The 23946-nt window shown below is 42.7% G+C and overlaps 1 protein-coding gene across 2 annotated transcripts in view; it reads right to left on the bottom strand.

Annotated features, from left to right (window-relative positions):
* ino80db (INO80 complex subunit Db) overlaps positions 1-15292 on the bottom strand; it is a 127069-nt gene extending 111777 nt beyond the window's left edge. Inside the window, exon 1 of one of the 2 annotated variants that reach the window (XM_063051611.1) lies at positions 15237-15292. The gene's annotated coding sequence lies outside the window, so the exon portion shown is untranslated. Of the gene's footprint in view, positions 1-15107 lie in introns of both variants that reach the window. The other variant, XM_063051612.1, reaches the window with a different exon arrangement.
* Between the last annotated feature and the right edge of the window lie 8654 nt (positions 15293-23946).

Genomic DNA, 23946 nt, shown 5'->3' with positions numbered 1-23946 from the left:
GTTTCTGCAGACTGATGAACACTCAGGCCTTTGGAAATGCTTTTGTAGCCTTTTCCAGCTTCATGCATCACTACAATTCTTCTTCTAAGATCCTCTAAAAGTTGTTTTGATCGAAGCAGAGTGCACATAAACAGATATTTGAGAAGAGCAGGCTCTGTCATTAACCTGACTTTGGGTGTCTTTTTTTAAATAAGGCAGGACACCTCTACAATCCACACCTCCAATCTCATCTCACTGATTGGAACATCTGACTCTAAATAGCTTTTCTCGAAGGCATTACCCCAGAGGTTCACATACGTTTTTGAATCTAGACTGTGATTGTTTAAATGGTGCATTCAGTATCGATAAGAAGTGCAATTGTTTGTATTATTAGTTCAAGCAGATTGTGTTTGTCTATTATTGTTACTTAGATGAAAATCAGATCACAATTCATGAGTAATTAATTCAGTAAACCAGGTAATTGCAAAGGGTTCACAATTTTTTTCTTGCAACCGTACGTAGCCCAGTGCATGATTAAAGAAAGATACCAAGCAGGTGCTAATAATCAATGACATAACAAGCTGAATGAATTAAATTGATTAACAGAAATAGGTGTAGAAGGAATCAAACTGGGCGAAAAACAACCAAATTAAAAGGTGAGCGAATGGCATATACGATAGCTTAACCTTCAAGTCATCAATTCTTACACCGTGGCAATAGTGAGCATTGCAACAAGACACAAGGTGGTCATCCTGCATCAGCAAGGTCTCTCCCAAGCAGGAATTTCATGGCAGACAGGAGCTTCAAGATGTGCTGTCCAAGGTCTTCTGAAGAAGCACAAAGAAACGAGCAAAGTTGACGACCAGAAACGTAGATGTCAGCCATGGAAACTGAGTGCCACAGGTAACAGATCCCAGGCAGGCATTCCTTATGAATCAGAAAGAAGTCAGCACTGAACTCACAAAAACCTCTGGAACTCAAGTATACCCTTCTACAGTCCGGAGAAGTCTTCTTAGAAGTGGTCTTCATGGAAGAGTTGCTACTAAAAAGTAATTCCTCAGGAATGGAATCAAAGCTAAGAGGATTCACCTATGCACAAAAACAATGGCAACAAGTACTCTGTACTAATGAGTCAAAATTTGAAACCTTTGGCTCAAACAGGAGGCAGTTTGTCCATAGAAGAGCTGGAGAGCATTACATGGATGAGTGTCTGCAGCCAACAGTGAAGCAGTGAAGGTTCCCTGAAGGGTTAGGGCTGCATTTTTGCAAAGGGAGTTGGTGATCTGGTCAGAATTAACTAAATCCTTAATGCTGAGAAGTACAAGCAGATTCTCTACCATTAGGGAGGCATCTGATTGGTCCCAGCTTCATTCTGCGGCAGGTCAATGACCCCAGAAGTATGGCCAAGATAATAAAGAACTACCTTCAGCGAAAACAAGAACAAAGAGTTGTGTAACAGATGGTATGACCTCCACAGAGCCCTGATCTCAATATCATTGAGGCTGTGGCAAGTTTTCCAAGATGTTTGGAACAACCTACCAGTCGATTTTCTTATAAAATGACACAACAGTGAACCTAAGAGAATTGAAGCAATTTTAAAGGTCAAGAGTGGTCACCACATAGTGATTCGATTTAGTTTTACTGGTTACTGCTCTCTATAGTAATTTTTTTTGATATTTAGAATTTTTTATTTCATTATTTTTGAAAGCATTCACTTTACAGAAGTTTTTACATGCACAGTACTGTAAATGACTTTGGCACAGTACTGTAAATGTTGGGAGCAGAACCCACAGAAAAATTATTCACCCACCTATGTCTTGATTGGATGAACTGTCATTCTACCTCTCCTCGAAACTGTACACAAAACATCCTTCAAGTTACTTCTTAGTCTTCTGCTCAACCCCTTACACCCTCCCCTGCCCGCCACCGTGAATACGTCATATTAAACGCAGCATCTTGAAATGTTTTGCTACATTAGAGAAAATGCAAGCTGTCAGTAGGCAGGATATCAATTGGATAAAATCCTATTTGATTCAGATTCTAGAAAGTTCCCATGTCTTTTGGAGAGAAGGAAGGCAAGCTAGTAGACAAATACAAATATTTCATTGACCTTCTAACAGGCTAAACTACAAATTACTTATGTTAACGCTAACTACAGCATTCATACAGCAACTGAAAGTAATCATCTAACACTTGTAGATGTATTCTGCCTTCAGAAATAGTGTAGGCTCAACTGGTAATTTTGTAGCAATCTCATGATCTCGATAGTATTTCACACAAATGGGTAAAGAGCACATACAGTTCGCTAGTGCCTATGGATTTCTGGGTTGTAGACTCCAAATGGAGGCAGGGTGTTAAACACTATATACTTGCTTGATGCATGTTCCAGTAAAATCAAATTGCTGTGATCATAACAGCTTAAAATATATCCTGATCAGATGAACAGCAGTGTTGTGAGGGCAAAGGGCTCTTCTGATTTATATCCCCTTAGCAATGACTGTGCCAATATGGATTTGTGGTGAAGTCATCCACACAGCCCAAATTGTCTGTAACAGCTTTTTACTCCCTAGTTGAGATACTAACATTGACTGCCCATCCTCAGCTTTCCTATAGTAACAATGGTGTTCTTCTCCCCACCCCCCACCAGCCCATTTCAGGAGACAGTTAAGAATAAATCAGTGATATAGGGCAGGATTTTTTCCCCCAGAGTAGATCAGGATGGGTGGCTATATGGACCAGTTGAATTGTACTAACCTGTCAGTTTTATTGACAGTTTCCAAATATCTTAAATAGGATTCAATTTCTTAGGCTGAATTATTGTTCACAATATTAATTGTCTATCGCTCTGGAAAACTTCCTAGTAGCTCCCATAATGAAGATATCCTGAATTTGACATGCCTGCTATAATGAAGGTGAATAGATAAGATGATTTTTGAACACTCCACCTCCCTTCCTCCCTGACAATCCATGTGCCTGCGTTAAAAAAAAAATATTGATTATGCTGTCAGGAAGAGAAGACAAGCTGGACTACTAATACACTGGATTCAGAGGTAAATCGGTTTTGACTGTGTTCAGTCTGGTATTGACTCAAGCTTTAAAACATCTTGTTTTGTTTAACACAGCATTAAACTAGTATCATGGATTCATCCTAAACACACTGTAATCAGGAGATCAGATCACAAACGATCACCAGAACAGAACCCTCCTGCTAGAGTTCCTTGATCCCACGTCTAACAGTCAACACAAGATACGACACCAAAAGCTTGGTCGAAGTGATACACTTTAAAGAGTGACTTCAAAGAAGAGAGAAAAGTACAGTGGCCGGGTGTTTTAGAAAAGAAATGACAGCATTTGGTGCCTAGACAGTTGATGGCAGACCTAAAGATAAAACACGTTAAAATGGAGATGTAAAGATGAGAAACACAAGAAAATCTGCAGATGCTGGAAATCCAAGACAACACACACAAAATGCTGGAGGAACTCAGCAGGTCAGGCAGCATCTATGGAAAACAGTAAACTGTCAATGTTTCAGGCTGAAACCCTTCTCCAGGACTGAGAGAACGGGTGCGATACCTGAATTAAAAGATTGGAGGGTGCTGGAGGGGAAAGAGGCTAGCTGGATGGTGATAGGTGAAGCCAGGTGGGTGGGAAAGGTCAAGAACTGAGCTGGATAGTATAATCAAAGAGACATAGAAAATGATAGAGATAGGCAGGAGCAAGGCCACAATGAGATTTCAACACATGGATAAGCTACCACAAATTACATAATGCTTTTAAAATAGCAAAATGAGTCCCAAGGCACTCACCATAAATGTTATCATTCAAAACTTTCAACACCAAATCAAAGATGTATTAGAACAAATCATTAAAATCCTAATGGGTTAAAAGAGGTGGAAACGTTTGAGGAATTTTGGAAATGAAGGTCTGGGCAATGGAGAACATGCCAATAATAATGAAATGATTAAAATTAATGTGAATATACTGCCTCAAATAATTCCTCCTCCTTCCAATTGCAACTGCCCCAATATATGATGAACCAGTTTGTAGTAGTGTCTATTCTATGTTGTCTATAGTAGTCTACTTTGAAGTCCATACGTTATACCTTTTGACATATTTGCACTTTGCAATACCTGCTCAGTCTAATCTTTGATCTCCTATACCATCTAATCTAGTACATATTTAACTTCTGTTTATTCCTTTTTTACTAATTTTGCCTTAAGCACAATTACATATAGTACTACAATTATTGACAGCGGATATTTCCAGCACAGAACGGATACTATTTAACCCATTGTATTCAGGTCCGCTAGTCAACCCAAATGCATGTCTCTCATTTCTAATCTGTTCTTTCAACCAGCAAGCAGGTTACTGCTGTTTAGAAATAACCTTAATACACCATCTCTCAAAAATATGTAGGACAGCACTTATAAAGACAAGTGACAAAATATGAAGTTAAATTACTAGGAACATTTACCTGCTTGGAATCTTTTATACAGCAGATAAATAAAGGGAATATCCTAACATTGTAGTAGCAATAACATATCCCAACATAGTTTTAATCTCATGGCCCAGCACACTCCTCACTCTAAAGATTTAAAGATTAGCTTTATTTGTCACATGAGCATCGAAACATACGGGGAAATGCTTTGAGGATGTTTGTGTCACATCAACTCACTGAGGATTGTGCTGGGCAGCCGCAAGTGTCACTACACATCCAGCGGTAACATGGCATGCCCACAACTTACTAATCCTAACCTAGTGTCTTTGGAATATGGAAGGAAATTGGAGCACGTGGAGAAAAACAGGGGGAGTGTACGAACTCCTTACAGACAGCTGCTGGAAACTAATCCCAATCAGTGATCACTGATGCTGTAAAGCGATTGCTTTAACAACTACACTACCATGACCATCAGGGCAGGGATCAACGCTGGTTCAATAAGGAATTGTGGCAGGCTGGGAGCAGCCCCAGATGCATGTAAAATGAGCTACCAACCTAATAAAGCTGGTAAAAGACTGCACACGGCAAGTTTCAGACACAGACAAGTAACCTGTCAACCAACAGCACAGATCAAAGCTCTGAAATCCCTGCACTTTGCAAATGGTGAAGTTCAATGGAAAAGTCAACCTGAACCGGCACCTCCAAGAACCTCTCATCCTCAATTAATACGTACACTCAGCAAAAAGCAAGGAGCAGATGATCCTGCGACCATGTTCCAAGATCCCCACTGCCAAGAGGCCAGTCCTATGCAATTTCAAAAAACTTCACATAATAGCAAGAAGCCAAGAGCATTGGATTCAGCATGAGCTATGGGACTACACAACATCCTGCTTGAAGTACTGAGGACTTGCACGCTAATGCTGGTTGTGCAATCCAGCCAGGCTGCTCCCATACTGTTGCAACACAGACGTCTACCAAGCAACGTTAAAAGTTGTCCAAATATGTACTATTCACAAAATGCAGGTTAATTACTATAAATGCCTAACAATTTGGCACTCCTGGTAGTGCCAGACTAGCAGATTTTCTGAATCATTGAGAGTTACTCATAACCAAGGAAAAAAGAAATTAAATAAATCAAAAAATATGATTGACAATTATATTTTGTTTCAAATGCCTTGCAGCAGTAGAATACACTTTCCAGTGGACAGAGCGAGTCTAATGCGAGAGGGAAAAATACAATCCCTGATGATCTGAACACCAATCTGTGCACTGGCCGCAGTGTAGACTTCTGTTCCAGGCTCTGGCTGGATATACTGCCTGTGCTCTGAACTTTTGGTTTACATTCTGGAAAAATGAGTAAATTCACTGCTGAACTATCAGGATTTCTGAACAACTGTATCACTCAGTTTGTTCTGAGTCAACAACAAAGTGATAGGCGGTGTCACTAACAGTGCTATCAAGCGGCACTCATTTACTCATACCAATTCTGTTTTCCTAGCATTACTTTGTCCCAGACCTCATAATTACAGTCTTGATACAAAGACTGAGAGAACTGAATTTCAGAGGTGAGGATGGACCGACAGCTCTTGGCATCGAGGCATATTCTGTCAAGTCAACAGACACCAAGAGCTCCAATATTCCACTTCCCATTCTGACATATCAGTCTATGGCTTCCTCTACTGTCATGATGAGGCCACACTCAGACTGGAGGAGCAACACCTTATATTCTGCCTGAGTAGCCTCCAACCTGATGGCATAAACATCGATTTCTCAACTTCCAGTAATGGCCCTCCTCCCCTTCTTCACCATTCCCCATTCCCATTTTCCTCTCATCTCATTACCTGCCCATCACCTCCCTCTGGTGCTCCTCCCACTTTTCTTTCTTTCATGGCCTTCTGCCTTCTCCCATCAGATTCCTCCTTCTCCAGCCCTGTATCTCTTTCACCAATCGACTTCCCAGCTCTTTACTTCACCCCTCCACTCCTCCCTGGTTTCACCCATCACCTTGTGTTTCTCCATCCCCTCCCCCCACCTTCCTACTCTGACTTCCCATCTTTTTTTCTCCAGTCCTGATGAAGAGTCTCGGCCCAAAATGTCGACTGTACCCTTTTCCATAGATGCTGCCTGGCCTGCTGAGTTCCTCCAGCATTTTATGTGTGTTGCTTGAATTTCCAGCATTTGCAGATTTTCTCTTGTTTGTGATTGGATAAAACACTCCAATGATTGGAATCAAATCCTATCCAAAGATACCACCATGATGAGACCAAACTTGGGTCTGAAGAACAATACCTCATAGTCTGTCTGGGTAGTCTCCAAGCTGATGGCATGAACATCGATTTCTCTAACACCATTTATTTTCCCATTCCCTACTTGGATTACTCTCCCATGCCTTTTTCTTCTCCTCGCCTGCCCATCACCTCCTTCTGACTCCCTTCCACCTTTCCTTTTCTTCAATGATGCTCTGTCCTTTCAGATTCCTTCTTCTTCAGCCCTTTACCTTTTCTACCTATCCCCTCCCAGCTTCTTATATAATCCACCTCCTCCACCCATTTTAGCCCTCACATTTCTTCTATCAGCTTGTATTCCTTTCCAACCACCTTCTTAATCTGGCTTCTACCTCCTCCTTTTCCAGTCCTGATTAACAGCCTCAGCCCAAGCATTGATGGTTTATTCCTTTCCATAGATGTCTGACTTGCCGAGTTGTGCCAGCATTTTGTGGGTGTTGCTCAAGATTTCCATCACCAGCCAAATCTCATGTTTATCACATGCAAAGATAGTTGGGATTGCTGGAGAGAAATCATCTCAGTCCCAGAACAAGGGCAGTGGCAACAAACCAACCGTCTACAGCTGTTTCATTAGTGACCCTCCTCAAATCATGGAATCCCACTGGAAGTATTGGTAATTCTCAGGAAAAAAGAGATTTGTCAATCAACCTCACCACACCAACCTATGACTTTGCAGGGAACTTCTCCATCAATTGAATCAAAATCAGGTGAAATTTGGTGTTTTGCAGCAGCAGTGCATTCCAATGCATAATAAAAAAACTGTACATTACAATAAGAAATACACACACACACACACACACACCTATCGCCTCAGCAAGGGCAAAGGAATGGCAGAAATGTTTCTTCAGTTAGAGGGAATTAACACCATTCAAGGTAACTGAGAGATCTATAACCACATCAACTCTAACTCTGTAAAATCTACTAAATTCAACAGAAGTAAGCCAGTATCACTGTCTTCTCTCTGGACAACATCTCCAACATTGAAGGCGCAATTACACTCAGCTGGCTACCTCCTCAGCATGCCTAACACTAGACTCTCCTTTTCGGAGAAGGGATTACCAGGCTGAATGAAACAGATCCCAAGGGATTACTGAGAATAGGGAATTTTTCCCTGGCACAAATGACCAATGTTTGTTTGCTGTCCAACACTGCTAGGAAACAGTTGTGACTTTGTTGTGTGAAGCATTGCCTATATTATGACAGGAAGTGCTTTATTAACTATAAAGTTTTGGGATGTAGTAGAATGGTGAAAAAAAATGCAAACATGTTCTACAAAGCAAGGTGCGGAAAACAGATGAGGTCAAAATATCGCATCAAGCCCGCTGCAACATCAGAATAAGTTTTAAGTTTATAGGACATGCACTGAGAATTATCAGAAACATTTCTTCCCCTAATGGGTGAGAATTGTTCATTAGTGAAAGCAATTCACGGCTATAAATATCCTTTAATTCTGAAACTTCTTCAAATTTTTAGTAGTGAATTATTGATCAAAATTTGATATCCTGCTTCAAAAGGAGATGTTTGAAAGGTGATTGTATTCATTCAGTTAGATTTCAAAAAAGCACCTTAAAGGAGCAGAGAAGTATGGAAAGGGTCCCAGAGCTCTGGGCTCACTAACTTGGAAGTCGAATTACTTTATTATGATCAATCCAGTGGAAACTGTAAAAATGGAAACTAGGGACATGAGATATCAATGAAAATCAAGTTCAGACAACTCGATTTCTTGGTCTCTATCAGTCAGACATCTGTAACATTAACTCAGCTTGCTTTTGTTTTCTCCTCTCTGTGGGAGTGGTGAATCTGCCCAGCCTGACCAGCTGTGCTTGTCTTTCGGCTCTGCATTTCACAACTCTTGCATTCTTCCGAGTAGGATTTTGCCCTCTAACTGTTCCCATTCACCCAATGACCAGATAATCTTGGTTATAGGTGAACCCCATGGTCACCCTGGCCTTGCCCAGCCTGACCAGCTGTGCTTGTCTTTCGGCTCTGCATTTCACAACTCTTGCATTCTTCCGAGTAGGATTTTGCCCTCTAACTGTTCCCATTCACCCAATGACCAGATAATCTTGGTTATAGGTGAACCCCATGGTCACCCTGGCCTTACCCATCAGACACATCCACTTCTCCAAACTCCCTCCAGCTTTACCAGCTTGATTTGTCTCCTTTTCAGTTTTGACCAAGGATCTGATCTGATTAAGGATCTGAAATGTAGGCTTCACTTCGCTTCCCACAGATGTAGAGTGTTCAGCCAGCCAGACTTCCCACTGACCTGCTGAATATTTTCTGCATTTATTGTTCTTGACATGAGACATCAGAGCTGGGGGAGCTTGGAGATATCAAGGGCATAAAGGAGCTAAAAGCTACCTGGATTGGTGGGGGATGAGAGTGAGTGGTGCTCCAAGGCAAAATATGAAGGCAATTTGAAGAAAAGGATGCAAATTTTAAAACTAGGACATCTCTTGACTAGATTTTTTTTATAATTCAGGAAGCATTGAGCCAATAAACGAACTGGACTTTCATGTGAAGAAACGGACAACTAAATTTGGAATGAGTATATTTACATGGAATGGAAAGTGGGATATTGGCCCAGATCAATCAGGATTGGAATACGAATAACATAGAAGAAAAAAGGCAAGGTAATATTGTTTAATCCTTTCTTGACATTATACTAGCATCAATTGGCATTGCTGCTATTCTATCACACTAATTCAAAAATCACAGTAAGGGACCACCGGTAGCATCTCCATGTTTTTTCTTTCATTTTTCTTAACCCTTCCACATACAAAGCTGCTACAATATATGCCTGTCCATGTTATAATACTTTAAAAAATCCTGCCAGGTCAAATGACTATATGCCAAGTAGTAGAAAATTGTGCTTTTTATAACGCTGCATAGATTCTCTCACGGCCCAACTTTCTTCTATTTCAGAAGGGTGTTGTCCATTTTTGTTCTAGTGGGGATTCCAGAATGAGGAGGCATTACATAAGAACTAAGCTATTTAAAAGTGGTATCACTCAAATAGTGCGGGAAATATGGAACTTCCTTCCTCAAAAGGCAGTTCAGCTGAAGCTGGATTGAACATTTCAAAAGTGACACTGAAAAATTCACGTTAAGATGTTAAAGGATTATTGAACCAAGCTGGGTCATGTTCCAGATCAGCACACAGAGATTCAAGAGCTCGAAGATTTTTGAATCTACAACTCATGCAGACTGAGCTCCTCCCCAGTGTTCTCACACTCTACGTGACCCAACAGAGGTTACTGAACAAACCTCTACAAGAAATTACTCCAGTTCAAGCACAAACAACTTTGCCAGAATACAATCGTATTACATGAACAACCAGCTCAAGGGATCTCAAGAAGAAGGGAAAAGGGGCTATTTTTTCCTTAGTGTTAACACGGGTGCCGCAGGTATAAATTTAATAAACAAATAGTTAAGATGAAATAAAATTTCAAGTGGTTCAGTTGGTCATGTAATGTGCGACAAAGCAGAAGGTGTGAGGTTCTTCCTAGGTTCAGAGAGATCAGCTGAGTGCCAATTTGCAGATTACGATCTCAATTGTCAAAACTGAGAAATCCGTGTTACTGTACAATGTAACTCAATTCGTCTAACCAGAGAACCTAACGTGTCAAAGAAACAAATTAGCTCATCAGTCCCTTGCTGGATCCACATCCTTTCTGTTCTATCAAAGTCAACCCTACCAAACTGAAACAAGGGCAAAGTAAGTCAGCCATTAATACATGTTACACTCAATAGAAAATCCAGCGAAAACCAAAATAGAGAAGGTCTGCTCAATCCATTTCAGTCTATATCTAATATTTGTGTACAGCGATGCTAATCTCCCAAGTTGTTTCCTAGTTAATTTTGGTGTTTTGTTCGCTATAGGATGAGGAGCAGCTGCTCTTTTTCTCACAGTAGCACTAATGTCCTTCCCCCAGAACTTTCCCTCAACACACCAGTGCCCAACTCAGACCAGGAACTCGCTTTTTGGGATACCCAGAAGCAGAAAATTACATCTCCCCATTTCTCACATACACATGCAAGTGTGTGATTCACTTCATTCTGTAACTTCAGCACCTTATTCAAGGACAGCATCCAACTTCAAGAGATATGAAACTGGTAAGAAAGCATGCCTCAAGAAGTTCAAGTTACACATGACCTGCCAAAACCCAAGTTCGAGATCCTCTTTTACCTTAACACCATTTTCTTCCATTATTTTTCTTGATTTCTTTAATATTCAAAAAGCTATCAATATTTTTTGAATGCCATCAATAATTGAGCTTTTGAAATCATCCAAAGAACTCCAAAGATTCACCATCCTCTGAGTGAAGAAATTTATCACCTTTAGTCTGAGATTGCTGGTCTCTTATTCTGAAACTGACATTTATTCTAGAGTCCTCAGCTGGGGAGGGGAAAATATATTTGCATTCTATCAAACCCTGTAAACATTTTGATGATACTATCTCTGATTCTTCTGAATGCTAGAAAACGCAGGCCTAAACTAGTCAAATTACTCCTCAGTCATCAAGCGGTCCATCCCTCTAAACAGTCTGGTGAACCTCTGATATTCTCCTTCTATGGCAAGTACATTCTCTCTTACCTAGGGAGACCAAAACTGTACACAATAGTCCAAGTGCATTCTCACAATGGTCCTCTACAAGACCCTTGACTCCTTCATTCAAATCCTCTCATAATACAGGCAAACAGACCATTTAAACTTTTTAATCACGATGCACCTGTATTTCAGTAACCTTTGTACAAACATACTTCAATCCATTTGAACCCATCAATACTACCCAATTTGTCACCGCTTAAAGAATACACTACTTTTCTGTTTCAGCACTGAAGCAGACGACCTCACACTTTTCCACATTATATTCCAGCTTCTTAACATCAAACCCTCCTGTGCATTTTTCAGGGTGACTGCTACAAGCAAGAAAAAAAAATGAATTGCAGCTGTCAATGTTTTGAATGACCTGTTTGTACATAGTGCTGTTAACATGTTAAAACAGACCAAAGTGCTTCAAAAAAACCTATGTTAAATTAAATTTGCAATCAAGCAACATGAGCTGTTAGGATGGACAAAGGGACTGAGGGACCTCTCAAAGAAAGAAAAGTAGCAAGGTTAAGGGAAGCTGAAGGTGTAGAACTAGAGTGGCACAAATAAAATCAGGGATACTCAAGGGACCCAAGCTGGATGATCACTGATTTATCAAAGGTCTTTAGTTAACTTACCCAATAAAGTACAAACCCTGGAGAGGATCTGAGAAGGGCAAGAATCTTAAAATTAAGCTGTCACTGGTCCAGAAGGTAATATGCAGTAGGCTGTTAGCACAAGGGTATCTTGATAAAGAGTTCAGGACATGGATACCAGTGTTGGATGAGTGTAGATCTGTAAATGGTAGAACAAGGGAGACAGGCAAGGAATGTGCCGGAATTGTCACAGCCAGGAGCAAAAACAGCATGAATGAATGTTTCAATGGCAGACGGGGTGAGCAGCTGCAGAGTCAGACACTGTTACAAGGATGAAAATAGTCAATCTGAGTGATGGCATGGATGTGGATTCAAGAGCTTGTCTCAGGGTCAAATGTGACCCCAAAGTTGTGAACAACCTGGCTGAGCCTCCACCAGTTGCCAGGCAAAGTGACAGAATCGGGGGGTTAGGGAGTAAAGCTTGCGGGTTCTGTTCTACCCGATAGTTATTTAGAGTAAATCTCTGCTCATCCTATGCCAGTCAGGCACTGGAAGAATTTAGAGACTGTGGAGAGATCAGGAGCCACAGCGGTGTTGTCAGTGTATATGGATTATTTAGTAAAGAGAGAACGTGCAAATAGAATATAGGAAAGGGCCAATGATTATTCTCTGGAGGATGCCAGAGGCAATGATGCAAGAAAAGAGACTACAAGTCACTGCAGCAGCTGACTCTTCTGCTACAATAGAAGGCATCAAACAGGTGTTCAATAATGGCGGAAGGACCTGGAAGAGCATGGTGTAGTCAATGTCGACAAAGGCTACTGAGGATTAAAATGGTCAAATACTGAGGCAATATCTGCTGCTGTACTTGTGAATTATCATTTGTAAATGATGTTTATGCATATATTTAGAATGTGCTTTTCTACGGCACCTTCAATTTATGAAAATATATCAATGAATATTTAAGAAACAAAATTTATTACTGATTAATTAATTAGGTAAAGGAAGCTGAACTTTTGTCCAAGAATTCTAGGATTAATGGCCCCCGAAGACCTGCCACCAGTGGAAGCCTGATCAAAAGTTGAGATACCCAATTGGGCAGAATCGATTACCCAGGAAGGCTTACAGAAATAAGGAGGGCTAAGGTCACACAGGGACGAGCTGCCAACACATGCTGGTTAACGGGCACTGGAGCATGGATGAAAAGGAGCCAGTGTACAACCAAGAGTTAAGAAGGACCAGTGGCTTGCTGGCAAACTATTAACAGCATCATATGACAGGTGAACTCTCTTAAAAAAAGTGTACATATTTGGTTACACAATTCAGTCACTCACCACATTCCATACTAGGAATATCAGGGTTGACTCCAGTCCACCTATCATTTAACTATGTGCTAACCTTTCTTCTGGTAAACTTAGGTAAGGATTCAATCAAACAATTTCTTAGGGCTTTATTGCCACCAGAAGGTCTCTGGAGATTTCTATATCAAGTTCTACATACCATCCACAGTACAATTGGGCAAACTGACTCGCTTAATACTACCAATGCATTCCATTTCTGTTGATCAATCAAAGTAGAATTAAATGGTGAAATGCACACATTAAATATGAAACACAAGCGAATTCACCAATAAACAGCAGTTAACTTAATCAAGCTTTCATTCCCCCATTAAAAGACCATCAGATCTCAGCAAGGACATACACTTGTAACAAAGATGTGGTCACAAACAAAGTACTCTACAAAATTTCAATTTAGATCTTAAAGTACAAATTGATTTCCCTGCACAATCAAATCATACAGAGATCTATTTTCATCTTAAAAAGAACATTCATTTCTCTGCAGCTATGCTTGTATACAACTACAGAAAATAGGGCATTCCCTTTCGGTTCCACGTGTGACTGCAATGAGATACAGTCGTATTATGGTATGTTCTATAATGAAGGGAGATCTCCATCTCTCCGGGAAAAGAAAAATCTGCCTCCGATTATTAGGACGCAGTCTCACAGATCCACATGGAACTATCTAACTGCAAAGACGGATGCCTCACCCAGCTGCAGAATAAAGAACTGGGGACACAGCTTTATAGGATAAAGAAATGGACTGAGGATAAAGCGAATTTTCATTCAAATGGTTGTGAATGTTTGGAATTTTCTCCTCCTAAAACAGCTGTGGATGATCAGTTGTTAGCATCTTTAAGTCAAAAGATCTACTGATTCTCAAACAATAAGGGAATTGATGGCTACCAAGAATGTCAAGTTGAAGTAGCAATGCGATCTTATTGAATGACAGCAGACTTGAGGAGACTATTCATGCTGGAGATAAGTATTAACTGCAAACGACATCCATACACAAAATAAAATTTCCTCCTTGTGCAAGAGACCACAACAGGGGAACTCTGCAGAACAGCATGAATACAAATACTAGAGCGATTTCTGGACAGTTACAAAGGAGATCTTCCGAAGATGCACAGTGACAAATATTAAGGATCTGCAAACTGTTGGCCCCCAAGTTTAAGATCTACAGCAGCAAGGTGTGCAAATATAAAGGGAGACCTCCGCGGATGTGTGTCAGTTCTTCAAATCGAAAAGGTGTGTGTAGGTAGTGTGTGATGTAGCAGACCACTGTGTAACCCAGAGAGAGGGGGCAGAGCTGGGATGGGTACTGCTGAGAAGTGCATCCAACTCAGGGCAGGGCAGTCTGAAGCTGCCAGAGTGAGGTGTGTGCCCCGTGCAGGTATACAGGGGCACGGCAGCCAAGCTCAGTGCAGCCCAGTCTCACTCCGGCCTGCAGGCGCGCACACACACTCCCCGACAGCCCCGGCCACTCCGCCTGCGGCCTGCAAACAAAAGAAGCCGGCGCTGACAGGCAGCGGGGCGCCCCGAGGCCGCGGTCGGGCCTAGGCTTCACCGAAGGCAGGCGGGATCGGGGCCCAAGGCCGAGCGGGGACTCTGGGACGAGTCAGTGGGCGTGAAGCAATGGCACACAAAAGGCGGACAAGGCGGGTAGGGGTTAGGCCGCGCGGCCTGTGGCAGCGGCCCAGAAAAATACAACCGACAACCAGGGCTCTCTCCACACCCACTCGCCTCACTTCCCCGGGGGGGAACGGGGAACTAACCCACCTCACATCGATGTTCGGTTAATAAACAAACGGAGAGAGAAAAAACGAAAGATAACAGGGGAAAGAAAAAAAACATTATGTTTTCCAAACCCACCTCTCGATCCCCGGTCTAAATTTGCAAACCGCCGCCCGGCTGAGGGCGCCTTATCCCGGGCGTCGCTTGCAAAGTGAGTCCGTGGATGTTCGAGGCCTGAGCGGTGGAGGCGCTGTGGCGGTCGCTTACCGTTGGCTGGCTGGCTCGCTGTGCTGGCCGGGCTGGCTCCGGGCTGCTAGAGGCGGACGGCGAGTGGGGGAGGGGGTGGGGGGAAGGGGAGCAGCCCAGCGGCCCGCGACTGCGCAAGCGCGACGGGTCTCGGCGGCGGGCGGGCGGGCGCTGTCCGCTTGGCTCCGTGGCGCGGACCCGCTCTTTCGGTCGGTGAGGGAGAGGGAACAAGGAGGCGAACGGGCGGGGAAAGATGGGCGCCGGCGATTGTGACTCCGGCGCGGCGGGAGGAGTCGCCCAGACTGCGCGGCTCCGCTGTTCAGGTGAGCGGTCGACGAGCGAGCGGCGGGTCGTGTGAATGTTGCTGCTGCTAACGGCGTTCAATTTCCCCACTTTTTAATCCGGTACAGTGTGGAATTCGCCAAAAAAAAACAGTTTTCGTATTTCTCCCTCATTAAAGTAAGTTTTCGGTTTGTAAGGCGCAACTTTGAAATTGGTGATTAGAATAACCTGCACGCTTAAAGTCTTTTTTTAATATTAAAACTTTCTGTGGTCCATTGTAGCTCCGTTACGCTGCTCCTCAACGGCAGCAGCCCAACACATTTTTGAAGCCACATGAATGAAAAGGTAAATTCTACATCGGCAAAAGGGTTTTTTTAAAAAATAGGGAAATGTATTTAGGAATTCATTTGATTGTTTTTTAGGTTTAGACTTCCCGCTTCAGTTAAAAGTTTTCAAGCAATGGACGTCGATCTCGGAATATTCGATTTCAGGTAGCATATAGAGAAATGGTAAATGTAGAAAGTTGTTGAAACTGCCTAGTTCTGACTCAAACTGGTTATCTGAAATTTAATTCCTTGCATGTTACACTGTCTAGTTGCAAGATAAGATGTTGTTTCTCGAGTTAGTTCTTTGCCACAATAGAGAAGGTTGACGGCAGTGCGGTTGAGTCGGATGGAAAATCTAAGTGACAAATAATGGAAGATCAGCGTCACCCCTTGTACATTAAATAAGTGCGTTCTGCAGGAATCACTTGACCGTGTCTGACGTTTGGACATTGTGAGCATCGAATAAACTGGAGAAGGTCAAGGGGATCACAGCACTTGGTGGGTAGAGTTGGAAGGACAGACGTCAGAATCAGGTTTAATAGCACCTATATGTGTTTGTGGCAGCACAACAATGAAATACATAAAACTATAATTTACAGTGCAAAATAGTGAGGCAGTGTTCATGGCTTCATTGTCTGTTCAGAAATCTGATGGTGGAGGGGGTAGAAACTGTTCCTAAAACATTAAATGTGCCTCTTTGGGCTCTGATGGTAGTACTGAGAAGAGAGTGTTAACTGGGTGATGGGGGCCCTTAATGATGGATGCTGTCTTACTGAGCCCTCGCCTTTTAATGATGTTCTGGATGCTGGGGAGCTGGTGCCTGTGATGGAAATGTTGCATCTCCTGTGAAAGGAAGTAGGTGTTGGTAGAGACTGAGGAATGAATCAAGCTGTTGTGGAAGGAGCTGTACCTTCAGCAAGAGAAAGAGCGGATTGGAATGCCATCATGCTGCAAACAGCGGAAATTACCAAGATGATCCATTTAATGTAAAGCCGAAGGGAGGGCAAGGATTGGTGAATCCTTTCTTTGTCTTGATGCAGGTGTCCAAAATGAAGTAGTTATGGTATGTCACATCCAAGTTTAATGCCCTATGACATTCCCATGATCTCTCGTGACTAGTGTCAAATCACTCTGACTCAATGTTGTCCTGGTCCATGTTTCTACATCTTCCTTTACCATTTCCTGAACTTTAACAAACAACTTTTCATTTTTCTTCAACTTCCAGTAATTTTTTCCTTATCCCCGTTCCCTATTCTTAATTTCCCCACCCTGGCCTCTTGTGTCTTCTCCTCACCTGCCTATCACCTCCATTTAGTGCCCCTCCTCCCTTTTCTCCCATGATCCACTCTCCTCTCCTATCAGATTCCTTCTTCTCAGGTCCTTTGCCTTTTCAACTTATCACCTCCCTGCTTCTTACTCCATCCCCCCTCCCCCATCTACCTGGCTTCACCTATCATCTTTTAGCTTGTCCTAGTTTCCTCCCTCTCCCCCCCCCCACCTCTCCTTATTTTGGTATCTTCCCCCTTCCTTTCCAGTCTGATGAAGGGTCTCAGATTGAAACGTCAACGGTTTATTCATTTCCATAAACACTGCCTGACTTAATGAGTTCTTCCAGTATTGCGTGTATGTTGCTCTGCATTTCCAGCATCTGCAAAATCTCCTGTGTTATCAATGATTGCAACCTTTTTCTCCCGCATCTCATTTGCTTCGACCTCTTGCTGAAGTCTTGCCCTTTACCATCTATTTCCTATCTTTTCTGATCTCCCCCTCTGATCCTGATTGATCTGTCCTCTGCTACCACTTTGCAGTGCATTCTGAACTCTGGAGACAGCATGTCTACTGATATCTTTTATAAACCCACGGACTCTCACAACTACCTCGACTATACCTCTTCCCACCCTGTTACTTGTAAAAATGGCATCCACTTTTCTTAATTCCTCCTTCTCCACCGCATCTTCTCTCAGGACAGCTTTTCATTCCAGAACAAAGGAGATGTCCTCCTCCTTCCAAGAAAGAGGCTTCCACCATCATTGCTGTCGTCAACCGCATCTCTTCCATTTCCCTCATGTCTTCCTCACCCCATCTTCCTACCACCCACCAGCCTCAAATTCAACACATAATTCTCCATAATTTCCACCACCAAGCACATCTTTCCCTCTCCCCCACTTTCTGCTTTCCACGGGGATCACTCCCTATGCAACTCCCTTGTCTATTCGTCCCTCCCCACTGATCTACTTATCCTTGCAAGTAGAACAAGTGCTACACCTGCCCCTACACCACCTCCCTCAATACCATTCAGGGCCCTAAACAGTCCTTCCAGGTGAGGTGACACTTCACCTGTGAGTCTGTTGGGGGCATATACTGTATCCGTGCTCTTGGTATGGCCTTTTGTATATTGGTGAGATGCAACATAGATAGGGAGACCACTTCGCCGAGCACTTATCCTTTGTCTGCCAGAAGAAGCAGGATCTCCCAGTGGCCACCCATTTTAAATCTACTTCCCATTTCCATACCGGCATGTCAGTCCATGGGCTCCTCTACTGCCACAAAGAGGCCACACTCAGGTTGGAGGAGTAAAATCTTATACTCCATCAGGGTAGCCTCCAACTTGATGGCATGAACATCAATTTCTTGAACTTCCAGTAATGTTCCCCCGCCCCCCACGCCATTTCCCAATCCAGTCTCACTTTATGTCCTTACTTACCCATTACCTCCCTCTGGTGCTCCTCCCCATTTTCTTTCTTTCATGGCCTTGTGTCCTCTCCTATCAAATTCCCCCTTCTCCAGACCTTTACCTCTTTCACCAATCGACTTCCCAGCTCTTCACGTCACCCCTCCCCCTCTCGAGGTGTCACCAATCACCTTGTGATTTTTCCTCCCCACTCCCCACCTTCTTACTCTTTTTTTTCTCCAGTCCTGATGAACGGTTGAAATCAGCCCGAAACGTGGACTGTTTACTCTTTTCCACAGATGCTGCCTGACCTGCTGAGTTCCTCCAGCATTTTGGGTGTGTTGCGTAGATTTCCAGCATCTGCAGATTTTCTCTTGTTTCTGAGCTCTTCCACTACCTATGTCTCTGTGTTTATTTCCTTCACTGGGAACTCTCACCACTGACTGTTGTCCCCTTGATCTTCCTCCAGGATTCCCCAATCACCTGGACCCCCCCCTCTCCACACCTCTGCCTCTCTGTTTTTCCACATGACTTGCTCCCTTCAATTGACCTCTCCTTGCATCACTTTGCTCACAAAGGACCAACCTGAACATTGTCATGAAATTTGCTTACAAGAACAGTGTTGTTTGGCAAACTAACCTCAAACTCACAGAAACTAATGTCGTTCAGCACGGAAACTGGCCCTTTGACCCTTAGAGTACACCATCAACCACACCCATTCAAACTAATTGCCCTTTTATTCTCCGTTTACCTCCAGGCTTTACTATTCATCTGCAGACCAGGGGCAATTTACGGCAGCTCCTCAATCTTCCAACCCTCACAGGAAGCACTGGAGGTCGGGATTGAGCCTAGAACAGAGGCAGCTTCTCAGTTAGCTGAGTTAATTTTGCCCAGAGGCAACACCAAAGAACATCAGGATTTATCAGGATACAGGGAGCTCAGGAGGCCTGCACTGGCTCACAGCAAAGCAATCACCTCAATCCCACTACCACTTCCCTTATTTTTTTGTATATTAGTCTCACTCACATGCCGTCAACTCCCCTCTGATTCTTTTCTCACTTCTCAACATTAGTGGTCATTTACGGTGGCTAAGTAACCTAACAAAGTGTCTGTGGGATTGACGAGGAAACCCTTGTGGTCGCAGAAAGAACATGCAAAAACCTCCACATGCGAAGTACCTGAGCCCTGGCCCGAGAGCCATGAGGCAGCAGCACGAACAGTTGCATCACTGCCAGCAGAACGTATCCTCTGATCATTATATTTTTATTCACCCTTTGAGGGTAGCTGGCCTCAGAGACAATGGAATCCTAATCTCACACTCTTCTACCTCCTCTCCAGTCCACAAGCAGGGCGGGGCAGGCCCACTTTTTCAGTTGGTTCTTCTTCTAAATCAGAAACAATGCGCAGATTGGTAGGTTAGTTGGCCTCTGTTAATTCCCCCAGGAATGTTGAAGACGGGTCGAAGCTGGGGGGGAGTTGGTGGGAATGTAGGGAGAATAAAATGGGATGAGTGTATGGGGATTGGAAATGAATGATGGTTGACTGAAAACCCTTTCTCTGTGCTGTATGACTGATTTACATAGAAACATAGAAAATAGGTGCAGGAGTAGGCCATTTGGCTCTTCGAGCCTGCACCGCCATTCAGTATGATCATGGCTTTCCCTGGCTTTCTTTTCACTCCACTTCCTGCAATGACTCCATTCCATTCTCCCAGTCTCTATTGGTCCATTGAAGCTGCTACTTTCCTGTCAGTGCTTCCTCTATGTCTTCCCTTGATTATGTTGGACAGAGGTCTCGTCCTTTCTCCTCCCCCCATAAATAAATATCGGGCCCTAAAGATTTTGTAATTTCTGTAATTTTCAAAGCGATACCACCACCAAATGCAACTTCAATTTTCAACATTCTGAAGGAACCAGTCTCCCTGCAATATTCTGGTCTACTCTCCATTTATGCTGACACCCACTTCCTTCTCAAGCCAGTTTCACTTTATTCAGAAATCCAAACCTTCCTTCCAGATGAACCAGCAATTCATTTGCATTCCTTCTGGGGTATACCCTGTCAGGTGCTCACAGTGAGGTCTCCACTGTATTGAAAAGACCACCACATACAGAATGCTAGAGGAACTCAGCAGGTCAGGCAGCATCCATGAAAGAGAATAAACAGTTGGCATTTCAGGCTGAGACCCTTCATCAGGACTTGAAGGGAAGGAGGACAAGGTGATAGGTGAAGCCAGGCAGGTAGGAAAGGTAAAGGGCTGGAGAAGAAGGAATCTGATGGGAGAGGAGAGTGACCATAGGGGGAAGGAAAGAAGGAGGGGCATCAGGGGAAGGTGATAAGCATGTAAAGAGAAGAGGTAGGAGGTTAGAGGGGAAAAAAATGCCGGAAGGAGAAATCGATGTTTATGCCATCAGGTAGACGGAATATGAGGTGTTGCTCAGAGTGGCTTCATCATGGCAAAAGAGGAGGCCATGAACCGACATGTCGAAACAGGAATGGAGACGGTAATTAGAATAGTTGGCCACTGGGAAATTCTGCTTTTGGCGGATGGAGCGGAAGTGTTCAACAAAATGGTCCTCCGATTTACATCGGGTCTCACCAGTATAGAGGAGGCTGTATATGGAGCATCAAATACAATAGCTGGCCCCAACAGATTCACGAGTGAGGTGTTTCCTCACCTGATAAGACTGTTTGGGGCCCTGAATGGAGGTGCGGGAGGATGTGAATGGACGGGTGTAGCATTTTTCTCGCAGAAATACTTGCCCGGAAATTAGTGGGGAGGGACGAATGGACAGAGGGAATCATGGAGGGAGTGATCCCTGCGGAGAGTCGGTGGGGAAGTAAAGATGTGTTTGGTGATCGGATCCTGTTGAAGATGGCAGAGGTTGGCCCACTGCTTAGATGACAGCTTTGCACAACAACTCCCATTCTATGTGCAAGGATCCTTTTGAGTTTCCATTTGCTCACCATTTTAGTTCTCCATCCACTCTGGCATTTGTTTAAACAATTTCATTGAGGCCCTTGTAAACTTGAGAATAAGCATCACCTGACCAAGCCCTCTGACAGCATTGATTTCAACAACTGCAGCCTCCCAGTCTTTGCTGTTTGTAATAGAAGTGAGCAATTCCAATAAAAGGTCATCAATGTGATAGTAACAGTTTCTCTCTCCACAGATACTGCACGGTCCATTGAGAATTCGAATGTTTTTATTATCCTCTCTTCACATTGGATGCACTTTTCATTTTATTTTGGGGAGGATATTTGATTTTTTATTTTAACCATCCGTTTTGTCACTTATTAATCTTTGTAAATAATTAAAATAAAGATTAAAATTAAATTCATGAAATTTATGCTATTTTATTGCTCTATAAAGTACCAGTGTGCCTCTTTAATATGAGTTAATGAATCCATAGGATATGACTGACGAAATGCTTACTAATAGTTCCTTTAGTGCGTGGTTATTTTTGTAGTCATATCACATTGAGATTATATTGTTCCTATGTACACAACAATATAAATTCTGTATGAGTGGTTGAACTGAACTATAGAGACACAAGAGACTGCAGAATCTGGAACAATAGATGAAGCGATGGAGGAACTCAGCAGGTCAGGCAGCATCTATGGAGGGAAATGGGCAGTCAATATTTTGGGTTGAGATCCTGAGTCTGGACTGGGTCTGGATGAAGGGTCTCATTTCTCTTGAATTAGACTCAGTGAATTCGTTGGACTTAAGAAAATCACAGCATTTACAGATCAGGTTTTCTGGGCCCTGATGCATGTCACTGGCAGTGAAGTCACTGTTCTGCAGACCACTCATTTTCTACGGAACAAAATGTCACAAATTGCAATATGGATGCTGATAATAAAATTCCATATTTTTAACAGTGTTTCTAAATAAATCTGTTTGTAGTGCAGTCACAGCAGCCAATCAGTGAAGAGCAAATCTTCCAAAGCGCTAAGTGAAAATGACCAGTGCCTATTCAATTAATATTGGCCAATACACTGAACTAAACTGCTTTGCTGTCTTCAGCACAGTACCAAGGAATCTTTTATATCCAGCTGCAGGTTTAAGATGTGACCATTTCTCACAGTGCAGTCTCATCTGAACTGCTAAGAGTTAACGCTCGAGCACGCAGATCAGGATGTGGACACAGCCTCCTAAATTCTTAAAGTAAGTGTCTTTCTCCCCCACCCCAAATTTCATTGGCAGAGCTGGCAATTAGTTAGTTCAGTAACCTTTCTAGTGTAATTTTTTCTAATTGCAACGTGAATAACAGTTATTCCTGCTACGTGTCAGTGGGCAGTCATTACTTGAAGAATGAACTTGGAGTTTATCAATGAAGGATGTATTGTATCTAAATTGACTGCCCTAATTTTTAAAATGTACGTCATTTAACTGTAAAGTAGTTCGGAGTTTCCACATTTATCAAAAAGCTCCACTATTCCAAAAAAAAATTCATTGCTTAGTATCTAATTCAAGCACTCAAATAAATTCAGAGCCTACCTAGAACATGTACAAATCTGATTTACCCAAAATTTAGATTGCATGGTTACCATGTGCATTTTTCAATGAGGGATAATCAGCGAAAGTTAAAGGTGGGTTTGAGTAGTGTCTGGACCATTCCTGTCTTTTGGAATGTGTGATGCTTGAGCTTTGCTCTGCCCTCTCGCAGCATTGTTGGAAAGTGCAAGACAAAGAAACTTTGAGCAACAGCAAAAGGCAGTCAACATGATGAATAGAAATGACATCCATGAGATCTTGTTGAAATTAGATAGCTGAAGTAAAATGCTTTGCTGCTCAGTGGTTCATTACAAGCATCTGGCTTAAAGGGGAAGTGGTACTGGTATCCAGTAAGTGGTACTGGCTGGCATCTTTTGCAACGTCAATCATGTTTTAAGAAATTATCAATCCGGCAAATTTATTGAGGAAAAATAGCTCCTTTCTGAATACCAGTTATTTTCAGAGCAAAACATACCACCAACTATTCGTGATCTGTTCTTTACAGACCATGCTGCAGGAGGGAGGGAGGGAGGTAAGGGGATTGTTTTGCTGTTGTTTGCTTGCGTGTTCTGTGAACAGCGTGGGCATGCTATGTTGGCACTGGTAATGTGTAGCGACACTTGCAGGCTACCCCTTGTACATCCTCAGGTCTTGTTGGTTAGCTAATACAAAAGACACACTTCACAATGTTTCACTGTACATGTGACAGATAAATAAATCTGAATCTGAACTGATGGACAAGTTCTCTGGAAATTTGGTAGAAAAGAAAATAGTTTCTTCAAGAGTATTCCATCCAACATCTTTGTCAATAACAAAACTGGAAAATTTGTAGAACCTCTGCTATTTTAGCTTAATCTTAACAGGCAGATGCAAACATTAACTATGCCTGTGGTCACCTTCATCAAACTTACCCCAACATGTCTGCATCCAGAAGCAGCTAACACTGAACACAAA

The sequence above is a fragment of the Mobula hypostoma genome, chromosome 6 (genome assembly GCF_963921235.1).
Source record: "Mobula hypostoma chromosome 6, sMobHyp1.1, whole genome shotgun sequence".
NCBI classification, from domain to species: domain Eukaryota; kingdom Metazoa; phylum Chordata; class Chondrichthyes; order Myliobatiformes; family Myliobatidae; genus Mobula; species Mobula hypostoma.
Note: the sequence above shows the minus strand (reverse complement) of the source record. Positions and strands in the feature narration are given on the sequence as shown.